Source organism: Pelophylax lessonae (assembly GCF_965119305.1).
Source record: "Pelophylax lessonae genome assembly, chromosome: 1".
In the NCBI taxonomy this organism is placed as follows: Eukaryota; Metazoa; Chordata; class Amphibia; order Anura; family Ranidae; genus Pelophylax; species Pelophylax lessonae.
In genome coordinates, this window is record NC_138768.1 from 312473203 (window position 1) to 312499062 (window position 25860).

The 25860-nt window shown below is 43.8% G+C and overlaps 1 protein-coding gene across 2 annotated transcripts in view; it reads right to left on the reverse strand.

Moving 5' to 3' along the window:
* Window positions 1–25860, reverse strand: part of ZNF219 (zinc finger protein 219) — a 63598-nt gene that overhangs the window by 22560 nt on the left and 15178 nt on the right. The gene's annotated exons all lie outside the window — the stretch shown is intronic.

The following is a 25860-nucleotide window of genomic DNA, read 5'->3' on the forward strand; positions in this document are numbered from 1 at the left end:
ATGATAAATAGAATCCACCTGTGTGTAATCAAGTCTCCGTATAAATGCACCTGCACTGTGATAGTCTCAGAGGTCCGTTTAAAGCGCAGAGAGCATCATGAGGAACAAGGAACACACCAGGCAGGTCCGAGATACTGTTGTGGAGAAGTTTAAAGCTGGATTTGGATACAAAAAGATTTCCCAAGCTTTAAACATCCTAAAGGAGCACTGTGCAAGTGATAATATTGAAATGGAAGGAGTATCAGACCACTGCAAATCTACGAAGACCTGGCCGTCCCTCTAAACTTTCAGATCATACAAGGAGAAGACTGATCAAAGATGCAGCCAAGAGGCCCATGATAACTCTGGATGAACTGCAGAGATCTACAGCTGAGGTGGGAGACTCTGTCCATAGGACAACAATCAGTCGTATACTGCACAAATCTGGCCTTTATGGAAGAGTGGCAAGAAGAAAGCCATTTCATAAAGATATCCATAAAAAGTGTCGTTTAAAGTTTGCCACAAGCCACCTGGGAGACACACCAAACATGTGGTGATCTTGTCAGCTGAAACCAAAATCGAACTTTTTGGCAACAATGCAATCATTATGTTTGGCGTAAAAGCAACACAGCTCATCACCCTGAACACACCATCCCCACTGTCAAACATGGTGGTGGCAGCATCATGATTTGGGCCTGCTTTTCTTAAGCAGGGACAGGGAAGATGGTTAAAATTGATGGGAAGATGGATGGAGCCAAATACAGGACCATTCTGGAAGAAAACCTGATGGAGTCTGCAAAAGACCTGAGACTGGGACAGAGATTTGTCTTCCAACAAGACAATGATCCAAAACATAAAGCAAAATCTACAATGGAATGGTTCACAAATAAACATATCCAGGTGTTAGAATGGCCAAGTCAAAGTCCAGACCTGAATCCAATCGAGAATCTGTGGAAAGAACTGAAAACTACTGTTCACAAACGCTTTCCGTCCAACCTCACTGAACTCGAACTGTTTTGCAAAGAGGAATGGGCAAAAAATGTCAGTCTCTCGATGTGCAAAACTGATAGAGACATATCCCAAGCGACTTACAGCTGTAATCACAGCAAAAGGTGGCGCTACAAAGTATTAACTTAAGGGGGCTGAATAATTTTGCACGCCCAATTTTTCAGTTTTTTATTTGTTAAAAAAAGTTTGAAATATCCAATAAATTTCGTTCCACTTCATGATTGTGTCCCACTTGTTGATTCTTCACAAAAAATTACAGTTTTATATCTTTATGTTTGAAGCCTGAAATGTGGCAAAAGGTTGCAAAGTTCAAGGGGGCCGAATACTTTCACAAGGCACTGTATGTATTCAACAAAAAGACCCAGCTTCTATGGTCCATATAGAAGATCCGTGAGACAGGAGTGTGACAAATAATGGACACAAGTGCTCTCAAAGTGTCATCCACCACCACATAGATTGGCCTCTCACCTGAAAACCAAAATGTAAGGGCCAATATCTCCACTCAGCAGCCTCAATATATATGAAGGTGATGCAGTAAAAGCTGGTAACCACACAGAGAAATTACAGCTGGTCTGATCCTGTCTGGTCAGCTGTACCTTCTCTGTGTGGTTACCAGCTTTTACTGCATCACCTTCCTATATATTCAGGCTGCTGAGTGGAGATATTGTCCCTTATATTTTGGTTTTCAGGTGAGAGGCCAATCTATGTGGTTGTGGATGACACTTTTAGAGCACTTGTTTCCATTATTTGTCACACTCCTGTCTCACGGATCTTCTATATGGACTATTGAATTGAATTAATGAAATAAATTAACTTTTTGATAATATTAAAATTTTATGAGATGAAGCTGTGTATATATATATATATTTTTTTTTTTTACATACTGTCACCAGTGTCCCTAATCACGACCACCCACTCACAGTGTATGTAATCAACGCCACACCATTCGCAGTGTCCCTGATCACCACACCACTTCTATTGTCCCTGATCACCGCCACAACAGTCACATTGTCCCATATCACCACTACACCAGTTAAAGTGTCCCTGATCAAGTTACAGCGTCCTGGATCACTGGCACACGAGTTATAGTGTACATGATCAGCGCTACAGCAGTCAAAGTGTCCTTGATCACTGTCACAGCAGTCATTGTGTCACCATAAGGACTTGTTCACATGTGCGATACTCTCTAAAGAGCCATTCATGTTCGGATCACTCTCCAGAAAGCATTTAACAGGCAGTGAGGAGGCATTATATTGCCTTCACACCACCTGCTTTAACCCCTTGGACCCTGCACAAGCAACCCCCCGTTATCTTGAAAAGTTCATGATCGAAAGGCATACAGGGGGTATAATATCTGCCAAAGCTGCAAAGCAAAGCACCATAGCCACGGCATGTGTACACCTCCAGCCGCTGCCTCTGCAGCTAAGGAGGGTAGCGGTTGAGAGTTGGTAAAGTGCAACTCAACCATAAGGTTTCAACCCCCCCATTGGTAAATTAGCGCTAATAATGCAGCCAGGCATAGTTATCCAATCACCACCACACTAGCCACAGTTTCGCTATAATCAGTGTTCCTGATTGTCCTGTTTATAGACCATGTTTCTGCCAGTTGCCTGGACCAATCCTTTGCCTGTTTGCTGACCAGATCTCTGCCCACGTCTGAACTGATCCATCTGCGCATCTGACTAAGTTACTGCGAGACACCAGTCCTAGCCATTCCCTGTGGACAATTATACTCTTGGAACTACAGGAACTCTTTTGTTCTTCCTTTCTCTAGCCTCCTGTAATTTCTGTGGGTGAACTTGGCATTCCTGGGGGTAGCCATGTACCAGTAAACTAGGCTTGCTTGGCTTATAGGAACAGGGATTGCTTTAGATGATGCTACACTAAACTATATTCCCTGAACATATGTATAGAGGCGACTATTACAGTACATTGGTTTTGATACAATTGGTTGAATTGTGTGATGCACAAGATACAATGTCTTATACATATTCAGTCCAGGCACTGAAAAAGTCAAAAGACTCAATATGCCCCTTCGAAAATACCTTAAGACCCAACGTGCCACTTAGACAATACTTTAGACAATAATGTTTGCTTTTTCCAAAATGTGGTTGTTTTTTCTGTGTTTTTACTGTCCCGGGGCTCCAGGGCATCCACAGATGTGATAGATAGTCAGGAATTTAGATGTATAATGTATGCCCCTAGAAAGTCTGAAGGTGCTCTTTGGATTTTGAGCCCCTCTGTGTGGCTAGGTTGTGACAGTCTCCCATATGTGGTACCCCCATACTCAGGGAAAATAGCAGAATGTGTTTTATCTTATTGACAACTTTGTGTGAAAAAAATAAATAATTTAATTTCTTTCCTGCATTTTCCAAAACCTTATGGCAAAAAAAAAAAAAAAAAAAATTTAAAAGACTCATTATGCATCTTTGGAAATACCTTGGAGTGTTTGCTTTCCAAAATGGGACCATTTGTGGGTATTTCCACTGTCCTGGTGCTCCAGGGCCTTCAAAAATGTAATAGGTAGTCAGAAAATTAGATGCATAATTTGTTTAATTTATGCTCCTTGAAACCCTAAACATGCTCATTAAATTTTGGGTCCCTCTATGCATCACACGTGTGATATTTCTATACTAAGGAGGCATAGCCAACTGTGTTTTGGTATGTATTCTAAGTATGCCTATGCGGTGTGTGAGAAATAACTTTATTTTCCAAAAAATAATGACAAAAAAAATTACAAGTTCAAATAACTCATCATGCCTCTAAATACCTTGGACTATCTACTTTCCAAAAAGGGGTCATTAGGGGGTATTTGAACTGTCCTGGCATTTTAAGGCCTCAAATAATGAGATAGACAGTCAGTACATCAGAACTGATCAATTTTCAAATATACTGCATATAACATAGTTGGTAGACCCTATAACTAAATAATAAACACTGATTTGGGGTTTTTTTTTACCAAATGAATGTAGCAGAATACATTTTGGCCTAAATATATGGAGAAAGATTATTTATTTGCTAAATTTTATAACAGAAACTAAAAAAAGTTTTTTTTTAATTTCCTGTATTTTTTCATTCATATAGCAAAAAATAAAAAACCGAGTGGTGATTAAAAACAACCAAAAGAAAGCTCTATTTGTCCCAAAAAAAATTATATATATTTAATTTGGGTACAGTTTTGTATGAGTAAGTAATTGTCATTCAGGAAAGGGGTGAAAGTGTCAGGTATTGCGGTGGCTCAGGAATGATTATGGCACCTCCATGTTTGTACCCTTGATCCAGATACTTTGTTGCTACCTTTTTCCTTGCAAGTCATAGCATAGTAGTGTGAAGGGATAATTCAGTAGAAAAGGGAGTTACGTTTTGTACATGGTATTCTGGATATAACACTGAATCAATGAATATGGAAGATTACACACAAATTACACTTCACACTTTAAAATCAAGGCCTTTTAGCAACAGTGAATTTTCTGTGCGCTGTTTCTTTTTCTATATGTTCTGTCCAGTACAAATGTACTGTATGTATATACAGTATTTACTCCTATAGCAGATAGCCCTTCTTTGGCTGGATGAAACTATCCTAAAACCCTACCAGATAACTGTTATTTGCAACCCTGGCACAATAAAGAAAACATGATAATCTCATCTTCTGAAAATACCAGTCCCTTGCCTGTCAGCTTACGGTATTCAGACTAACAGAGAAACATTAAGCATAAAATCTAGTAATATTTTTATTGGGTTTTGTGTTTGTAATTTAGCATTCACAAGCTACAAAAAATACACAAAAAATGTAAAAAAAATATTTTATTCCAAGTATAAAAAAAAGTGTTACTTTTTAGCAAATTCTTTAGATTCTGCGGTTTGCAGCTTCAATAATTAAACAGAACAGTTCAACAAAGCATGTCTGGGTCCCTAAAAATAGTAACATTTTATGCTAAATATTTGTGGTTAAAGTGTAAGAGTATTTTTAGCACAGTTATTTAAATGTTGCTTCTTCCCAAGCAACCCCTTCGAGTCTTATACATACCTGTCCCCACGCCTCTGACATCTTTGCTGTGCGGCCTGCTGAGAACTGCACATTCTCCTCACTGAGATAGGCTCCACTCATTCCTACAGAGGCAAAGGCAGTCTATTATTCTTCCCAGCAGTCGAAGGCCTTTCCATAGGAATGAATAGAGATTCTTCTACGAATATGCGAAATAAAGCAGAACATGGCCAGGGGACTTTCAATGCACTGTAAGATGCCAAAGCAAGTTGCACAGTAAAGTTTTTGGAGGTTTTTGGGAGAGGGGTGTATAGTTAAAGGGAAAGTTGTTGGGGTAGACATTTCAGGCTAGGTTCACACAAGCCTATGTTTGAAAAGAGATTCACATCAGATCACTTTTCAGAATGTGCTTAACCACTTGCCGACCGCCGCACGACTATCTACGTGGGCGGTCAGCCCCTCACAGGCAAAGTGACGTAGGTCTACGTCGCTCGCCTGTGAGGGTTTAGGGAGCGAGCGCGCGCCGCCGGAGGCGCGCTCCCGCTCCCGCGTGGTCACGGACCCCCCCGCGCGCGTGACCGGCGGACCCGATCGCCGCCGGCCACTCTGCGATCGGCGGGGGAGAGGGAGATAGTCAGGCAGCTTGTGTAAACAAGCTGCCTGTCATTCTCCTCTCTGTATGAGAGCTGATCACATGGATCTACTATGTAGATCCATTGATCACTCTGCATACAGTTGAAGCCACAGCCAATCACAGTTAGAATCACGCCCCTAGGGACACACACAGCCCCTCCCTCTCAAATAAAGTTAACCCCTTCACTACCAGTGCATTTTTACAGTAACAGTGCATATGTATAGCACTGATTACTGTAGAAATGTCACTGGTAACCCCAAAAGTGTCAAAAATGTCAGTCAAGGGTCCGATCTGTCCGCCGCAATGTCGCAGTACCGCAAAAAAAAATCGCAGATCGCCGCCATTACGCGTTAAAAAAAAAAACAACAAAAATGACAAAAATCTTTCTCTTTGTTAGTAAACGCAATAACTTTTGCGCAAACCAATCAAAATACGCTTTTTGCGATTTTTTTTACCAAACATAGGTAGCATAAAACAAATTGGCCGAAAATATTAAAAAATTTTGATTTTTACATTTTTTTTTGGGGGAATTTCATATAAAAAAAAGGGAAAAATATTGCTATTTTTGCAAAATTTACGCTCTTTTTTTGTTTATAGCGCGTGATCAAAAAATCGCACAGGTGATCAAATACCACCAAAAGAAAGCTCTGTTTGTGGGAAAAAAAGGACGCCAAATTCGTTTCGGTACAGCGTCGCACGACCGCGCAATTGTCCGTTAAAGTCACGCAGTGCCGAATCGCAAAATGCCCTCTGGTCGTTTAGCAGCCAAATCCTCCGGGGCTTAAGTGGTTAAGAAGCCATTAACTGGGGCTAATTCACTGCAACCTTGACATGCCATGTTAAATTTGCCACTTCCACAAAGCAAAGCACTGTGGCTGTTGCACATGAACGAAAGGCCATTGAGCGCTTCCTATTCATTCATCTGCGCAGCTGAGGTTGCAAAGAAAGGGACTGATGAACCTAGGTCCTAAGTCCCTTTGTCAGTCTCAAATATGAGACATCAGGGGCCTGTTTAGACCCCTGATGTTTCAACAAAGCCCCCGAAAGGGCAGAAACAACAATGTTAAAATTAAATTCCATAAAAAAATTCACACATGCTTTGCTCTCTAACAAGCAGTCAGCATTTGGATCACTCTTCAGAGAGCATTTAGCAGGCGGTGAGGAGGCATACTGCCTCCTCACCTCCTGCAATAACCCTGTACTAGGGCTTGCATAGCAGCGCTATTCCCTTAAATGGGCCTTGTCAGGCTGGGGTATAATTTCTGCCATGTTTGTGAAGCACAGCATCGCAACCGTGGCATGTGCACACCCCTAACCACTGCCTCTGTTACTAAAGGGGTAGCGGTTTGTGGGTGGTAAAAGCACAGTTCAGCCATGGGGTCTTTACAGCCCCCCAACTTCATGTGTGACACATGTACTCTGGCGGTGTGAATAAGTGGATTGTTCATGTGGCTGGAGCGGCTTGTTACTCCAAGGGGAAGCAGAGACTGTACATACACAGCCACAGGTCCTAATTTGGTAGGTGTGGGTGAGCGGCCCTGAATGCACACCATCTTTGTTCAGGGCTGTAAATCTGCACCCACATGCCTGTAAAATTAGGACCTGTGGCTGTGTTTGTATAGTTGCTGAATCCCCGTAGTAGGCTGCATGCACACAGCTCTAGCCACATAAACCAACCACTGACTCACACTGTACAGGCCACAGCACCCATGTGAATGACCCCCAATACCTCATTAACACACAGAGCTTTAACAGGAATTTTGTTTTGTTTCTGTCCACTAATAATGATTTTAGTGTATTTGATATTTTTGCAGTCAGCCCTGTCAGGTAAGCTGTACAGGGCCCTGTGATTTCTAACAGCAGCCCTGTATTAATTGACTCCTCTACCTGTATTTCTTTTTTTGTGAAAGAGGCCTTAGGGTAACTGCACTAAAATTACAGTTATCCTTTAAAGCCTGGAAGTAATCCCCCCCCCCAAACAAGCACTCTGACAACAATAGTAACTTTGTTTTATTAGTAGAGTGGAGAAGGGTTACAAATATAGCAATTAAAATCCTTATCTACTCTCTATTTTAAAAATCATGCAGCATTCTCGCCATGTATGGAGTACAGTATTAATAAAGCAATAATTGGGAAAACCCAGGAGACACCTGTTGGGAGTAAGCTGCCCATTCAATTGATGCCATTTTAGTAGAAATAGGTTACCATTATGTTGAATATGGAGGCAGGGCTGCCTACAGGCAGGGGAGGACTGGGCCAGGGAGCAATTGCCCCCCAGGCTGCTCTGATGCACCATAAAAATGCTGCACTGCTTCTGCCACAGACATGCCTAAAGGATTCCTGGTGGAGAGAAGTAAAAAGTCCCCACTGCTGACCTACTGAGTGCGGGATGAAGACAAGGACAGAGCGCAGGCCTCCCCCCCCCCCCCCCCAGCATGGATGGTGTAAACTATGTCTGAGCAGAGGCCGGTTCCATGCTCCACTGGAGACTCTCCTCCCCCAGGCAGCCCAATCCGAGCTTTCCCAGCTCCCCCCAATCAGCCTCCGCTGGCCAGCTTGGGAACCCAGATTCGGCCGGTGGGTAGAGAGTACCTGGAGTGGAGCTTCAGCATGGAATGGGGGTCAGGAGGAGGGAGAGTGGGAGGGGGGGGCGAGTCGCTGCACCATGGGCCTCTGGTTTGTACTTGCCCCCTGGGCCAAAAGTTGCCAGTCTGCCCCTGCCTATAGGGGAGTACAAGCAGTCCTCCCCTATTATACCTGGGCTCTATAGGGTCACCAGGGGGGCAAGGGCTGTCTTTGGCTCTCTCTCTCCTGGGTAAAGTATGCCTCTGTACTGGGGTAACTGGCTGATGGGGAGAGGTTTTCTCCTGGAGGAATTCCCTCCTTCATGCACCTACATTGGCTACTACACTGCACACCAATGGCTGGGGAACTGCTCCCAGCCCTGTCACTACATACTGTACACTGACTGCCCTGCCCATACATAATGCTCACTGACTCCCCTGCCCATACATACTGCTCATTGACTCCCCTGCCCAAACATAATGCTCACTGACTGTCCTGCCCATACATACTGCTCATTGACTCCCCTGCCCATACATAATATTCACTGACTGTCCTGCCCATACATACTGCTCATTGACTGTCCTGCCCATACAAAATGCTCACTGACTGTCCTGCCCATACATACATCATCACATGCCTGACGAAGGGGTCCTGTGCGGCTCCGAAACGTTGCACTATTTTTTGATGTGATCGTAACTTCAATAAAGTTTTGGACTGCTTTTGCAAGAGCCTTGGTGTGCTGGCGAATATGTATTTACCTGCCTATACATACTGACTGCCACTCCACTACATACTGCTTACTGACTACCTTGCCCATACATACTACTTACAGACTGCCCTCTTTCCATACAATTATCAAAAAAAGCACAAAATGTATCCAAGGTCTCCCCAGAGGGGGGGAAGGACTATTTATCATAGGTAAAAGCAATGTATTCTTTTATTATTACATACAAAAAATGTTAAAATTACAAAAAAATATACTTTAGATAAAATAATGTCAAGTTATACATATCACAATATAGTACAATGATCTGTATTTTGGGTAAATCCCACAAGATCAGGATCAAAGCATTTTGGCCAGAGTACTGGCTTCTTCAGGATCCAATTTTCAATGTTTCTAAGCCTCTAGAGTCTAGAACAACATCCAGGAGAAATGTATAATAGGGTGTGGTATACACATACATTCTAAAGGGTCTAAAATATCTTCTGATCTAAGATAGAGCATTCAATCTATGATGTTGAATCCGAGATTCGCCATCAAAAAAATAGGCATCAAAGAGATAAAGGTGAGTGAGATCTACCAACCCGGTATCGCCATCTTTGGACCTGGGACAAGGGTGACTTTTTGGATGCCAATCATTATAGTTGACCTGTATCACTATGGACACATAAAGATATATCGGTCTTGACACCTAATGCCCCCCATGGGAGGGTTGGTAGATCTCACTCTCCTTTATCTCTTGTGCATTTTTCTCATTTGATGCCTATTTTTTTGATGGCGACTCCATCCACAATCTCTGATTCAACACCATAGATTGAATGCTCTATCTTAGATCAGAAGATATTTTAGACCCTTTTGGATGTATGTATACAACACACCATATTGTACATTTCTCCTGAATGTTGTTCTAGAGGCTTAGAAACATTGAAAATTGGATCCTGAAGAAGCCCGTACTCTGAGAGAAAGGCGCTGATTCTAATCTTGTGGGATTTACCCAAAACAGAGATCATTTTACTATATGGTGATACGTATAACATGACAGTTTATTGTGCAAAGTATTTTTTTTTTGCAATTTTATCATTTTTTGTATGTAAGAAAATCATATATTGCTATTAGCTACGATACATATTTTTTGACTTTTGGGCACATAAAAAAAAACAATTTCCCAGTGTCCTCCCCCCTCTGGGGAGACCTGGGATACATTTTGTGCTTTCCTATTTTATTAGGGCATTGTGACAGGATTTACTATACAGGTGTCCCCCACCCAATATTCTCATACTGCAGAAAAGAAAATCGCTCAATTCTTCCATCAACACAGTGAACACAGTGATTACTGCTAGTGGCTAGAATAGCCACAAGCAAAAATTGGATGTAAAATCCGACAGGCTGGTTGTACCCAAGTTAATCGATTGATTAACTTGGGTACATTCAGCCTGCCCATACAAGGGTCAAATCTCAGCCCTGCGGAGTCAGCCAAGATTCAAACCGTTTATGGCTGGCTTTACTGTTCAATGCCCTGCACTACATATTACTCACTGCACTTTCTGAACGCCTTGTTCTGCACAGACATGATGTACTGCAGCTGCACATTGCACACACTAGTACAGACATTCACACTCAGCAGGGGAGTGGGGCCCTGACAGGTAGGCTGTATGGGGCCTAATGATTTCTAATGGTGGCCCTGTATGGAGGGCAACAGGTACACAGCCCATTAAGTTACTGTATGTGCATATACAGTATCTCACAAAAGTGAGTACACCTCTCACATTTTTGTAAATATTTTATTATCTTTTCATGTGACAACACTGAAGAATTTATACTTTTCGACAATGTAAAGTAGTGAGTGTACAGCTTGTATAACAGTGTAAATTTGCTGTCCCCTCAAAATAACTCCACACAGCCATTAATGTCTAAACCGCTGGCACAAAAGTGAGTACACCCCTAAGTGAAAATGTCCAAATTGGGCCCAAAGTGTAATTTTTTTGTGTGGCCACCATTATTTTCCAGCACTGCCTTAACCCTCTTGGGCATGGAGTTCACCAGAGCTTCACAGGTTGTACACTCACTACTTTACATTGTAGCAAAGTGTCATTTCTTGAGTGTTGTCACATGAAAAGATATAATAAAACATTTGCAAAAATGTGAGGGGTGTACTCACTTTTGTGAGATACTGTAATATGAATAAGAAATTTCCAGAGTGTATGATCATATGTGGCCAATGTAGGGGCTCATGTACGTTGGTGATCAGGTCCAAGACTTATCAGCACTAAACTCAGAATACCCCAAATGCCACTGCACTGGTGCTGTTTATATACAGTATGCAGCTAAAAAAAACAGGATCTCCTTGCAACATTCACTGACAGGCAGTGCTCATAGACACAGCAGGCAAGCTGCCTGTACTGTTTAATTAACCCTACAAACATCATCAGACAATCTTGGTTTGAAGTGCACCAGATGAATCTTGATGCTGACAGGGCTCAAATTCTCCCTGAATGCCCATATACAAGAGTCATTAATATGACGACTCAGAACCTATTCCAGCTAGATTACTAACATACAGTATATCATGATAAAAGTTTGTTCCAAATGCAACAGCGTTCCAGGCCTCTGCTACTGTTTCTGAATCTAAACTCATAGTTCTTCAATGTTTTCACCCATATATCCCTCTTTTGTATATATCAAGTATAAAAGGACATCCAGGCGTCTGAAAGGCTTGTTGGGTGTGTTTCCCATGTGGGAGCATGTCCCTTTGCTGACACAATGGTGACGTTTGGGGTGTGATTAAGTAAACATGTAAATGTCAATAAAAACACACTCCTTATATGAATCACATCTAAACCTTTCCAAAATTTCAGTATTACTTTAATCCACTTATTTTGAAAATGACATACTTATGAAATTTTTGCCCTACTGCTCTTTTTCCTTAGAATATTTTAATAAGCACAACTATCACAAAAGTATATTTTATTCTGATAACTGAATACAGTTTTTACATCTAATAATATAATTTACACCATAACTTCCCTTTTTTACCTAAAGCAGTTCTTCAGCCTTTTTTGTTTAATTAAAAGTCAGCAGCTACAAATATTGTAGCTGCTGACTTTTAATAAAAGGACAGTTAGCTGTCCAGGGGCCCAGCACTATGCTCCCCTGAACAGCTTCTTCATCATTTTTCGGGTCCGCCGGTGTGTTTACTGTAAGTATGTGCGGCTTCACAGCCAGCTGCTCACTGTGTATGCGCGAGCTGCGCTGCACTTTGTGAATGGTCCCACAGCCTTCTGGGACCTATGATGTGTCACAGAAGGCTGTGGGTGGGGAGGAGAACTTCCAGTGGATTACTGCGGCGATCCGTCCGGAAGTGGGAGCAGGCATCTGTCAAAACAAGGTAGCCGCCCCCAACCCCCATCAAAAAGTGCCAAAAAAATGAATAGGAGAAGGGCTTAAAGTTGATCTTCCCCTTTAACATGCCTTTTTCATAATTTTCCCCACATGTACGTATAGATGAAGCTGTTCAGAAAAAGTAATAGTGACAAGGGCTGGGGCAATGAGCAGTTGCAGCTTTTTTAAAACTGTGTATTCGGACAAAACTTTTTTTTTTTTTTCTTAGTTTTGGATGGAGAAGAAAAGGTTTATAACCCCTGTCAGGTTTTATTGCTATCTAAGGGTCTGTTAGAAAGATTTACCTTGACCCTTTTTACCAGACAGGAAGTGAGGGAAACTCTCCAAATTTCCAAAAGTACAATACAAATGGACAAAAACACTTTTCTTTAACAAGGAAAGGCTAGAACACGTCAGATATTTATTTCGGCCTGTGTCTCTGATGCATTACTTCCTGTCTAGTAAAATGTAGTCAGCAGGACAGCAAGTGGAGATAAAACGATGACAGGAAATGAAGATAAAACAATGCCGCCGATAGCAGTAAAAGCCTGACAGGAGTTCTAATCTTCCCTGTGCTGCCATCCAAAACTAGAAGAAATTTTGGACTTGAAATATACTTTAACCAGTAGCCACCAGTATATTTCCAGCCCAAATTTACTTCTAGTTTTGGATGGCATGGGGAAGATTCAAACTCCTGTTGGGCTTCTACTGCCACATATGTGGCAGCCCAGCTTTAATGCCATAGGTTAATATATATGTGTATAACCAGTACCACTGCTTTGTGTTGGGAACATGCTTACAGCACTGTGACCACGCTGTCACAGGCAACTCCAGGTTAATGTTTACAATCAGGAGCTCGTGCTAATGCAACAATGTACATCAATTCACTTAAAATAAGAGTTAAATTTGATCAGTGTGCTTCCATTGCTGGCAACCTGTTTCCTAACAGGCCTCAGAACCAGAAATTATGGGAGTTAAATTTAAATTTTGCTCCAAAATCAATGAGGGTCCCACAACACTTAGGGCCATATTACGCAAAGATTTTTACGTTGCACAACAGCGCAACTTATATCTGATACTAACTCCACAATAAGGTCAAGGGGACCCAGAGTGCTCACGCACAAATGTCCAAAGCCATGATTCACAAATATATAATGGTGCCAAGCGATTCAAGGATTAGAGATACAATCCTATGCTTAAAAAAAGTGATCAGCTGTAAATTTTCAGAGGAGGTTTCTAAAATGCAATTATAATGAATGGTACCCTAAATCTTTTCAATGTGTTGTAGCACTGGGGTATATATATATATATATCATACACACACACATATACATATATATATATATATATATATATATACACATACATACATACATACACATATACACACACTATACTGCACCTACCTATTAAAAATAACGCTATTACAATTTCTCTACATTTTATATTTTTATATCCAATATCCAAAAAGGTCCAGACTGTACATTATGCCAGTAATTTGGCACATACCACCATCAATTCACCTATTTATAAAACACTGAAATGCAGAGAAATCAAAGCCAATCATAAAAACCAACACAAAATTACTGAAATGCATTAGCATACTCCATCATTTTGAATCAACATTAGGAGATTTATTCTTATATAGAATTTTACAGAACCTGCACTATGCATTCAGTTTAAATTTTTACCTTTGCTCCCCCCCCCCCCCCCCCAAGACATACCAGCAGGCATCTGTATATCTCCATTGCTGGAGGGATATAATAAGGCAGGCCCTCACTCCTCCTTGCTAATACCACTCACTCTGCTTAGGAGTCCTAAGAGCATTCCACAGTCCAGTTCATACACCCGTCAGTTAAAAGTTTATATGAAGCCAAAACCTTTTTGTTATAGTTTTAGCTAGAACAGAGAAGGGTTAAAACTCCAATTAGGTTTTAATTGCTGTCTGAGCCTGCGCTGGGGTGATTTTCCCACTCTATTTGTCTGGTGACCATTGTCGCAGAGAAGGAAAGTGATGGGAAAACCAACATTGTCTCTGAAATAGGAGGTGAGGGGAATTTTTCAGTGCGGAAAAGGTTTCCAGTGACACTTGTCTAAAGTTGACAATGAATGGATCAAAATTCAGCTGGTTTAGCAGGGACCAGCTGAATTTCTATCCATCTTTGGCTGCTCCCAATTGACAGAAGTTGATCTAATGCTGGCCATACACTACCTGAAACATCGTTCGAAAATCTGTCATTTGGTCTGATCGTTAGTTTTTCGTCCAGTTAACGGGCACAAATAAAAAAACGTTTTTAACTTTTCAGAGCCGAAAAAAAAAAAATCGAAGGAACAGTTTTGAAAATCCGTCGAACAATAAATTGAGAGGTTAATGTGTTTCCCGGCCGACCTGTTTGCACTAAACATATGTGACAAACTGAACGAAAAACTGATCCATTAACCACTTAAGCCCCAGAAGATTTTACCCCCTTCCTGACCAGGGCCTATTTTGCGATTCGGCACTGCGTGACTTTAACGGACAATTGCGCGGTCCTGCGACGCTGTACCTAAACTAATTTGGCGTCCTTTTTTTTCCCACAAACAGAGCTTTCTTTTGGTGGTATTTGATCACCTGTGCGATTTTTTGATCATGCGCTATAAACAAAAAAAGAGCGTAAATTTTGCAAAAATAACAATATTTTTCACATTTTTTTAATATGAAATCCCCCCCCCCCCCCAAAAAATGCAAAAATCGAAATTTTTTTTAACATTTTAGGCCAATTTTTTTTTTTACCATATGTTTGGTAAAAAAAAAAAAAAAAAAAAAAAAAAATCGCAAAAAGCACATTTTGATTGGTTTGCGCAAAAGTTATTGCGTTTACTAACAAAAGGGAAAGATTTTTGTCATTTTTGTTTTTTTTAACGCGTAATGGCGGCGATCTGCGATTTTTTTTGTGGGACTGCGACATTGGGGCGGACAGATCGGACCCCTGACTGACATTTTTTACACTTTTGGGGTTACCAGTGACATTACTACAGTAATCAGTGCTATACATATGCACTGTTACTGTAAAAATTACACTGGCAGTGAAGGAGTTAACTGTATTGGAGAGGGAGGGGTTAAGTGTGTCCTAGGGGCGTGTTTCTATCTGTGATTGGCTGTGGCTTGATGTGTAAGAACAATGATCAACAGTCCTACATAGTAGAACTGTTTGATCACCATTCTTACACAGGGAGAACTGACAGGCGGTTTTGTTTACACTAGCCGCCTGCCTTTCTCCCGCTGTCACGGAGGATCGGGTCCACCGGGCACACGAGCGGGGGGGGGGTCCATGACCGAGCGGCACGCGCTCGCTCCCAAAACCCTTACAGGCTAGCGACGTAGCCCTACATCACTCTGCCTGTGAGGGGCTGACTGCCGACGTAAATAGTCGCGCGGCAGTCGGCAAGTGGTTAATGTCCATTGAACGATTTATCGTTCGAAATTCGGTCATTATATGATGGCACGATGGTCTGCTCTAACGTCCAATTTTTCATTTTTCGAAAATGAGTTTGCCCTATATTTTTGCTAGTAAATGGCCAGCTTAAAGGCCCGTACACATAATAAGAAATTTGGAAGGGAAATTTCATCCGACGACCGATCTGCCGATTTTCAGATTGTTAGTATGGTGCTTTTGACAGCCGACTCCGACTTTTCGGCTGACAAAATCCTGGTGTGCAGGCTATAAAATTTTTGTCCTCTGTCAACACACGTCCGATTTTCGACTCATTAGTACAGATTTAGACGGGGAAAAATCTTATTAGCAAGACTAGGCATGCTCAGAGACGAAAGAACACATACAAAGCAATCCAACACATCACATCACTTCTGAAGTAGAATTCGGTCATATGAAAATAACCTCTTCACTTTCCACATCAGACTAGCATGCCACAAAAAACGGACGACAGATCGTTCGATAATCTGATCGTGTGTACGGGGCTTTAGGCCGGGTTGACACATATGCAAATTGGATGTGGGGTTCCACGAATCCAATTCACATAACAGGCGAGTGTAACTGGCTTTCAATGCCGCGGTCCGCATTGAAGAATGGTCCTGTGTGTCTTCTGGTCCAATTCAAGTGCAAATTCAGGCAGAAATTCGGACCGGATTCGCACGAATCAGGGAACAGGAATGCACTGGACCCCATGCTTTGACCCGCAGGCGCAGTATATGTGAACAGAGCCTAACGGCCTTGTTGGAAAATGTTTCTCAATCAGTGGCTGCAGCCATTGATCAGTATATTCTGACAGTGGAGAGTCCTGCTGTCAGAAAGTCCCAGCGAGGTGTAATCTTCCATCCACTTTGCTTGTTTGGATGGGGGGGATCTTTTTGTTTTGTTTTGTTTAGTTCAGTTTGCTGACTGAAAGAAAAAAAAAAAAACCATCAGTCTATGGCCAGCCTAAAGCTGGCCAAAAATGGGTAGAATTTTGAAGAAAATCAATTTTTCTAAGAAAGCCTAATCATTTCTCTAATCATTAGTGCGTCAAATCGATGTTCATTTTCTAGTGCAGTGACAAGAAAATTTGAAGGAGCAGGATAAAAATTTCTTGAACGAACCAATTTCTAACAGTGCATGTGATTTTTGTTCGGTAAAGTCCAATCATTCCAAAATCAAATGTTAAAAGCAAACAAAATCTTTCAATGACATTCGAATGTTCGTTAGAATTTTCCTAAGACCCAAAAATTTTTGTTCAAAATTCTATTTACCTTTGGCCAGCTTAGGAGGGATCCCCTCACTTTGGAGGGATTTTATTTTCATTTTATTTTGTGTCCCTGGAGAGGAGATTTCTCCTAGTGACCGCAAAAGAGAAAAAAAAAAAAAAAAAAAAAAACACTCCCTACTCTATCCAAACTGTTTGGTTTTATACTGTATATACTTTAATAAGACTTAAGCCAGCCACACATGAATTGAAATCCTTCTGGTTCAGCAAGGACTGGCTGAATTTTCGATCTACGTGTGGGCCAGGACTGCTGTTAGAAACCACGGGCCCCATACAGCCACCCCTCCCCCAATATGCCTCCTGTCACATGCTCTCTGAAGAGTGATATAAATGCTGACTGATCTTCAGAGCGCAAAGCACATGTGAATGAGCGTTTAATTTCTAATCATTTTTTAGAATTTTAATTTTAATTTTTTTTTTACCATTGTATTTTTTATTTCATTGCATTTTACCTGTACTGTTGGGGAGCCTTTGGTGAAATATGAGGGGTCTAAACAGACCCCTGATGTCTCATAAGTGACTGAGGACATAGATGCATTATTCACTTTCTCTGCAGCCTCAGCTGCATAGGTGAATAAATAGGAAATGCTCTGCAGCTTCCTATTCATTCACAAACTGAAGCATAGTAAAATGGGATTTTTGACTTCCCGTAAAATCCATTTCTCTGATGTTCATTGACGGACACAGCTCCTGGTATTCATAACCATTGGGTTATACTGCCCCCTACAGGAGTAGGACACTTGGTAGAAAAAAATTCTGGCTACACCTATGGGCAATCCCAGGGGGTATACTCCCTCTCTCTATTATAGCCACTCAGTTTTGTAAAAATCAGTGTCTGTCAATGAACATCAGAGAAATGGATTTTACGGTAAGTCAACAATCACATTTTCTCTTTCGTTCATTGACAGACACAGCTCCTGGTATTCATAACCATTGGGACATCCCAAAGCAGTGTTAAATATGAGGGATGGGAACAACCAAAAAATTCCCAAGGCTAAACATTAGCCAACCAGGCAACAGGGGCTCAACCAAACAACCAAAGCCCTGAAAAAAACAAAACACCCTCAAAGAGGATCAGGTCCTCTTAAACAGCAGCCTGCAGAACCTTGCGGCCAAAGGAAGCATCCGCAGATGCCAACACATCCACTTTGTAAAAGTGTGCACCGACGGCCAGGTGGCCGCCTTGCAAACCTGCGTCACTGACGCCTGATGACGGAAGGCCCAGGAGGCACTAGGCGCCCTAGTAAAGTGCGCCTTGACAGGGAAAGGAGGAACCTGACCCCCGATGGAATAGGCCTGAACCACCGTCTGTCTGATCCATCTGGAAATGGTCACAGAGGAAGTGGACAACCATTTTTGAGGTCCAACTGTGCGCACAAATAGAGAGTCTGATTTCCCGAAAGACTCTGTAGCTGCCAGGTACACCCTAATTGCCCGGACCACATCCAAGGCATGCAGGCAATTTCCTTCGGATGTTTAGGCTTGGGACACAGGGAATCCAAAAAAAGGTCTTCATTCAAATGAAAATCAGAGACAACCTTTGGAAGGAATGACAGACAGGGTAGAACGAAAGGATAATGCTGCAAGCTCCGAAACCCTGAGCGCTTAAGTGATAGCCAATAAAAAGGCCACGTTCTGAGACAACATAAGCAGGGGAATCTCCCGAATATTTTCAAAAGGAGGATTCTGCAGAGCTGAAAGCACCAAATTAAGATCCCGAGGCGGCAACAGAGCCCACACTGGAGGAACCAAATGTCGGACAACCTGAAGAAAGGTACGCACCAGGGAGTGTGTGGCCAAAGGTCGTTGGAAGACCGTCAAAGCCGACACCAGGCCCTTCATGGTACTCAAGGCCAATTTCTGTTCAAACCCCCCGTTGAAGAAAGGTGAAGATCCGAGCCACCGAGAAGGAGTGAGGAGGAACCCCAAGAGACTCACACCATGCAATGTACATCTTCCAAGTAGGATGGTAGATCTTCCTAGAAGTAGATTTCCTATCTTTCAACAAGGTCACCGACTCAGATAAACCCCTATCCTTAAGCACCTGGCGTTCAACAGCCAAGCTGTCAAAGCCAGCGACTCTAAAGCAGGATGGAATATCAGGCCTTGGGACAGAAGATCCTCCCTGAGAGGAAGCTTTCAAGAAATGTCGGCAACTAGCCACACCAGATCGGCGTACCAAACCTGGCGAGGCCAGTCCGAAGCCACTAAGATGACCGGAATCCCTTCTGCCACGATCCTGCGTAGAAGCATGGCAGAAGCTTGAGAGGAGGGAAGGCATAAATCAGGCGATACTGACCCCACGGGCCACCAGCGGGTCTGTGGTGTCCACCAGAAGATCCCTTGACCGAGCCACAAACCTCTGCACTTTTCTGTTGAGCCGAGACGTCAACAGATACACCTCAGGAATGCCCCACTGGAGGCACAGCTGATGAGACACCTCCAGATGAAGGGACCACTCCCCGTGGTCCAACACCTGCCGAATGAGATAATCCGCCTGCCAATTTTTCACCCCAGGAATATGTACAGAGGAGAGGGCTGGAACGAACCGTTCTGCCTACCTTTAGAATGCCTGCTACCTCCAGAGCCGCCAGGACACTTCTTGTGCCCCCTTGATGATTGACATAAGCCACGGCTGTGGCATTGTCCGATTGAATGCGCTCGCAGAAGGAGATCATCCAAGTAGCCCAGTACCGCAATCCCATGTTGGCGTACCAAGGGTAGCACTGGGGCTAACACTTTTGTGAAGACCAGAGGAGCAGAGGCGAGACCGAAAGGTAACACCACAAACTGATAATGCTCCTCTCCCACAGCAAACCGGAGAAAACACTGGTGACTGGCACATATTGGAATGTGAAGGTAGGCATCCTTGATATCAATAGAAGCTAGGGAATCCCCCTGACGCAGGGATGCCACCATCGTTCAAATAGACTCCATTCTGAACTTCTGTACCCGCACTCGCAGTTTAGCGCCTTGGGGTCCAGGATTGGACGCACTTTGCCTTCCTTCCTGGGGACTGTGAACAGGTTTGAGTGAAAACCCTGAAAAATGTTCCAAAGTCAGAACCGGGACTATCACCCCTTGAAAGGACAGGGGTACCGCCCTTGTACCGCCCCAAACAGACGCTGTAACTGGTCTGGGGACAGGGGCAGGTTGGAAGGAAAAAAAACCTTGCTGGGGACAAGAGTGAAACTCAATCTTGTAGCCGGACCAAATGACTTTGTGGACCCACACGTCTTACACTAGGGAAGTCCACGGGTCTCGAAACCAGAGAAGACGTCTCCCCACCCCCTATACAGGTGAGGGCGCACCTTCATGCTGAAGGAGCCTTGTCCACGGGTCTGGAGTAGCTAGATCTTGGCTTGCCAGACCAATTTCATTTGGATCACTCCTGAATAGGCCCTGAAAGCTTCCAACCCTTGTCAGTTGACCCTGAGGGACGAAAAAACTTCTTATGAGCTGAGAAGGAAGGCCCACATCTAAGACAAGGTTCCTTGCCTTTAGTAGCCTGCGGAAGAAAAGTACTCTTCCCCCCTCTGTGACCTTTAATGAGGTCTTGCCTAAACAGAGAGGCGAGCCATCAGGGGAGCCACATCCAAAGAGGCATCACAGATAAACTGCAGCCCCTGCACCAGCTGGTCCGCCGGCTCAGCAAAGGCAGGGAGGAGCTGTTCTCCCTCCAGGTCACGGCATAAGAGCTTAGCCCACTCGGTCAGAGTTTGCGACACTAGGGCAATGGTAAATACCGGCCTCATTGCCGAACCAGCCAGAGTGTACATATGGTGGGCCACAGTCTCCGCTTTCCGGTCAGCCTGATCCTTAATAGGCCGGGGACTTTTCAACCGGAATCATGATTGCTTTGTTTAATCTGGAAACCAGAGGGTCCACCACCGGTGGCACAGTCCACTTCTTAAGAAGGGACTCCTCATAGGGGTAATGCCTAGTAAAGCGCTTAGGGACCCCACAGGGATGCGTCAGTCATCCCCACTCTTTAGCGACAATTCTGTCAAAATAGGCAGGGAAAGGAAACACCTTTTGCTGCTCTGGATGGCTTCTGAGTGCCAAAGGTTACCTGCGCCTCTGTCGCAGCTTCAGCTGCATTCTCAATCTTCAGGGTCTCACACACAGATACAAACAGTGCATCCACCAGCGCCTTTTCGTGCGCAGTCGCAGGCGTGGAGGAATCATCCTAGACAGATGAGGCAGGGGAAGGCGGGGGAGGGGGGGGTGTGCTTTTTGCTAGCCAGTCCCCCACAAGCCACCTCCACCCGGGACACAAGAGACTCCAGGACTACCGTCAGTGCATGGATGGATTGATGGGACCTGGAGGGGATCAGGTGGGGAAATGTCCCCCAAAGACTCCATGAGTCACCAGGGGGGCCCCACAAAAAAAGTGTTAAACACTATTAAGGGACAACCCCCACCACACTTGCAGCACCACGCGATCGCCAGGCACAAAAGCACCAATCAATCCTCAGCAGAGGGAGAGGACACCACCAGACTCACCACCCGCAGAGACAGGCACCTGCAGCCACCAGGATAATCTTCACTACACGTGCGGCGATCAGGAAGTAAAATGATCAAGGAGTCAGCACCAGGGGATGAGGAGGGGCTCCCACCGCCTGAATCACTGCCCACAGGGCTTCACTGTCATTTCCACCCCTATTTTCAATGACAAAGCATAGCAAAATAGCCTCCGGACTATAAAAACATGGCTGCCGTGTATAGAACACACAGGCTACAACAAAATGGCGGCCCTGCGTGGCACCATGAGGCATACAGGGACCCAGGATTGGGAGACCAGGCCTCAAGGACAAATCCGCAGTATGGGGGGCCCTGGCAGGACCCTCCACCAGGTACAACCTTTTCTGCACAGTCAATTGTCTGGTCGCCGGCGGTGCACCCCTCTGACCCCCATAGCTAGTCAACACCCTGCCCCCACCCCACGAAAGTGGCCAGACCACCCAAACAGCCCCAGTGTATGTGGAATGGAGGGGGGCAGGATGAGGGACTCAGCAAGGGGGAGGGGGTGCCTGTGGGAAGGAGGGGAACCTGGGGATCAGACCGTCCGAAGGATGGGCCAACGTCAACCCCAAAACCCTCCAGGGGGAGAGGGGGACAGCTAATCACCATACCAGGAACCAGGCGGGCATCGCTCCAGACAGAACTCCTCTCCATCCAAATGTGGGGACTGTCTTCCAGGAGGAACGCTGTAACTTGGGCCCGGGACCCAGTCGTATTAGACTTTGCGAGGCGTTTAACTCGCAGGCCAGCTCCTGTCTGGTAGGGCTATGTCGCAGCCGACCTAACGCAGAGCTGAGGTCTGCGTGCGCTTGCTGGCCATACTGGGGTGACCACTGGATCTAGATTATCGAGCCCGTCGTCCAGTCCGGCAGTTAATTGTAGATCTCACAGGAAAAATCCAGGAGGAAAAAATGTTCTAAAAAAATTTGCCAGGACCAAAGATCCCAGCAAGGAACTAGGTCCCTACTCCTGACTAGGCAGAAAAAAAATAAGAGGCTATAGCAGATATTGGGAGTATATCCCCTGGGACTACCCATGGGTGTAGCAAGAATTATTTTCTGCCTAGTTTCCTACTCCTGTGGGGGGCAGTATAACCTAATAGTTATGACTACTAGGAGCGGTGTCCATCAATGAGCAACACAGTTTACTATGCTTCAGTGATGAATGGACATAAGAGGAATCATTACGATCACTCACTATGTTAATTCAGGAAAGGAAGGGCCGGTAAATTTGATGCATTTCCTGGCCCCCTGTTTTCCATCCCAAAACGATCTTCCTGTGTGCCCGCAGCAGCTGCCAGTGGTAGAGAAGTGGAGGGAAGCTGGCAGTGCTGCTGGAAAGGGGGGCATACAGAGTGGATTAGACAGAAGGTGGCAGGGGGCTCGCAGATACTACAGAACTGATCTCCCTGCAACACAGCCGGAGCGGAAAAGGCAGCAGTGCTGCAAAGGGATTCAAAAGATTCACAAAGCAGTAGAACAGGCCCTCCTGTTTGGCCGGTGCCTGGGCCCCCTTTTGAACTGATGGGACCTGAGCCCAGTACAGGAGGCCTGGATGTACTGCCCTGTCGCCAGCCATAGCCTACAACACTGATCACTGTAATCTGCAGGAGGGGAAAGGCTCCCTGCCAGCACAGCACAATAGCGCTGTGAGAGTGATTCCCCCCATCTACATCAAATGTGTGGATGGAGAAATTGGCACATTTTTGTTTTTGTTCGACCCAATGGTTGAACAAAAAAAATGTATAACGTTTGGCTTGCCGTACTGCTGGTTGAAAGTACCTGCAATCTTTCCTGTGAACGAATGTCATGCCGTGGTCCAGTACTGCTATAGTTGTTCTCATAGAGAATCATTTAACAATATTAAACAAGTGACTTGGGAAAAACTGATGCCCTTCCAAAGCTAACTGTTGATTTTTTAATGAATCATCTAAATGATCAACAGGAGAGAGAGAGCTTCACTTCAATTTATAATGCCTTTTTTATCATCTGCAATATTTAACTAATTATAGGCCAAGATGAATGGGCAGGGAATCCAAAATGCCCCTTTGCCCTTTCACCAGAGGGAAAGTAGCAACATACCAACTCAACAACAGATAGTTTTCATATTAGAGCTCCAGCAGACCCGAAGAAATGTCTACTGTGAGCTTGGGTTGTGCTACCCTTTTAAATTATCACTTGCAAGCTTGTAACCCTCTGACCATAGTGACCCCAGGATGGCATTTCTTGAGGTGGGCTTTAAGAAGTGTAATTTACAAAAAATGTACTTGAGTCTAGGTGTATAACTAGAGGGTCAGAATCCCAAATGATGTCCTATGATGAATTCTCCCAAATGCCAGAAACTGTATTTAGTCTACAGGGAGTTGTTGAGAAATACATTTTACTTTGTAAACCAAATCTAATAGTCAGGTGTCCAAATATCTTGCCATCTCTGCTCTAAAGTCTACTATGACAGGTATCCATGCACCTGCAGCATTTATTGAAGATCTTTTAAATCTATGTGCTGGCTTACTTAAATGTAAAGTAGTTATACATTTTTTTTAACTCATTTTATTTGTCTGTACTGTACTGGAGTAATGCAAACCCTGCAAAAAAAAAAAAAAAAATCATGCAAACTGGTTGGTTTAGACTGAATGATAATGTACAAAACAACAGATGTACAGTATCTCACAAAAGTGAGTACACCCCTCACATTTTTGTAAATGTTTTATTATATCTTTTCATGTGACGTCATTGAAGAAATGACACTTTTGCTACAATGTAAAGTAGTGAGTGTACAGCTTGTGTAACAGTGTAAATTTACTGTCCCCTCAAAATAACTCAACACACAGCCATTAATGTCTAAACCGCTGGCAACAAAAGTGAGTACACCCCTAAGTGAACATGTCCAAATTGGGCCCAATTAGCCATTTTCCCTCCCCAGTGTCATGTGACTTGTTAGTGTTACAAGGTCCCAGGTGTGAATGGGGAGCAGGTGTGTGAAATTTGGTGTTATCACTCTCACTCTCTCATACTGGTCACTGGAAGTTCAACATGGCACCTCATGGCAAAGAACTCTCTGAGGATCTGAAAAAAAGAATTGTTGCTCTATATAAACTACATAAAAATGGCCTAGGCTTTAATAAGATTGCCAAGACCCTGAAACTGAGCTGCAGCACGGTGGCTAAGACCATTTAGTGATTTTACAGGACAGGTTCCACTCAGAACAGGCCTCACCATGTTCAACCAAAGAAGTTAAGTGCACATGCTCAGTGTCAAATCCAGAGGTTGTCTTTGGGAAATAGACATGAGTGCTGTCAGCATTGCTGCAGAGTTTGAAGGGTCAGCCTTTCAGTGCTCAGACCATACGCAGCACTGCATCAAATTGGTTTGCATGGCTGTCGTCCCAAGAGGAAGCCTCTTCTAAAGATGATGCACAAGAAAGCCCGCAAACAGTTTGCTGAAGACAAGCAGACTAAGGTCATGGATTACTGGAACCATGTCCTGTGGTCTGATGAGACCAAGATAAACTTATTTGGTTCAGATGGTGTCAAGTGTGTGTGGCGGCAACCAGGTGAGGAGTACAAAGACAAGTATGTCTTGCCTGGAGTCAAGCATGGTGGTGGGAGTGTCATGGTCTTGGGCTGCATGAGTGCTGCCGGCACTGGGGAGCTACAGTTCATTGAGGGAACCATGAATGCCCACATGTACTGTGACATACTGAAGCAGAGCATGATACCCTCCCTTCAGAGACTGGGCCGCAGGACAGTATTCCAACATGATAACGACCCCAAACACACCTCCAAGACGACCATTGCCTTGCTAAAGAAGCTGAGGGTAAAGGTGATGGACTGGCCAAACATGTCTCCAGACCTGAACCCTATTGAGCATCTGTGGGGCATCCTCAAAGGGCAGGTGGAGGAGTGCAAGGTCTCTAACATCCACCAGCTCCGTGATGTCCTCATGGAGGAGTGGAAGAGGACTCCAGTGGCAACCTGTGAAGCTCTGGTGAACTCCATGCCCAAGAGGGTTAAGGCAGTGCTGGAAAATAATGGTGACCATACAAAATATTGACACTTTGAGCCCAATTTGGACAATTGCACTTAGGGGTGTATTCACTTTTGTTGCCAGCGTGTATTGTATTATTGGCTGTGTATTGAGTTATTTTGAGGGGATAGGAAATTGACACTGTTATACAAGCTGTACACTCACTACTTTACATTGTAGCAAAGTGTCATTTCTTCAGTGTTGTCACATGTGAGAGTGTACTCACTTTTGTGAGATATTGTATAAACCACCATAAGAGGTATTTTGACTTAGTTACTTGGTGCATTTGTTGTTTGTCATG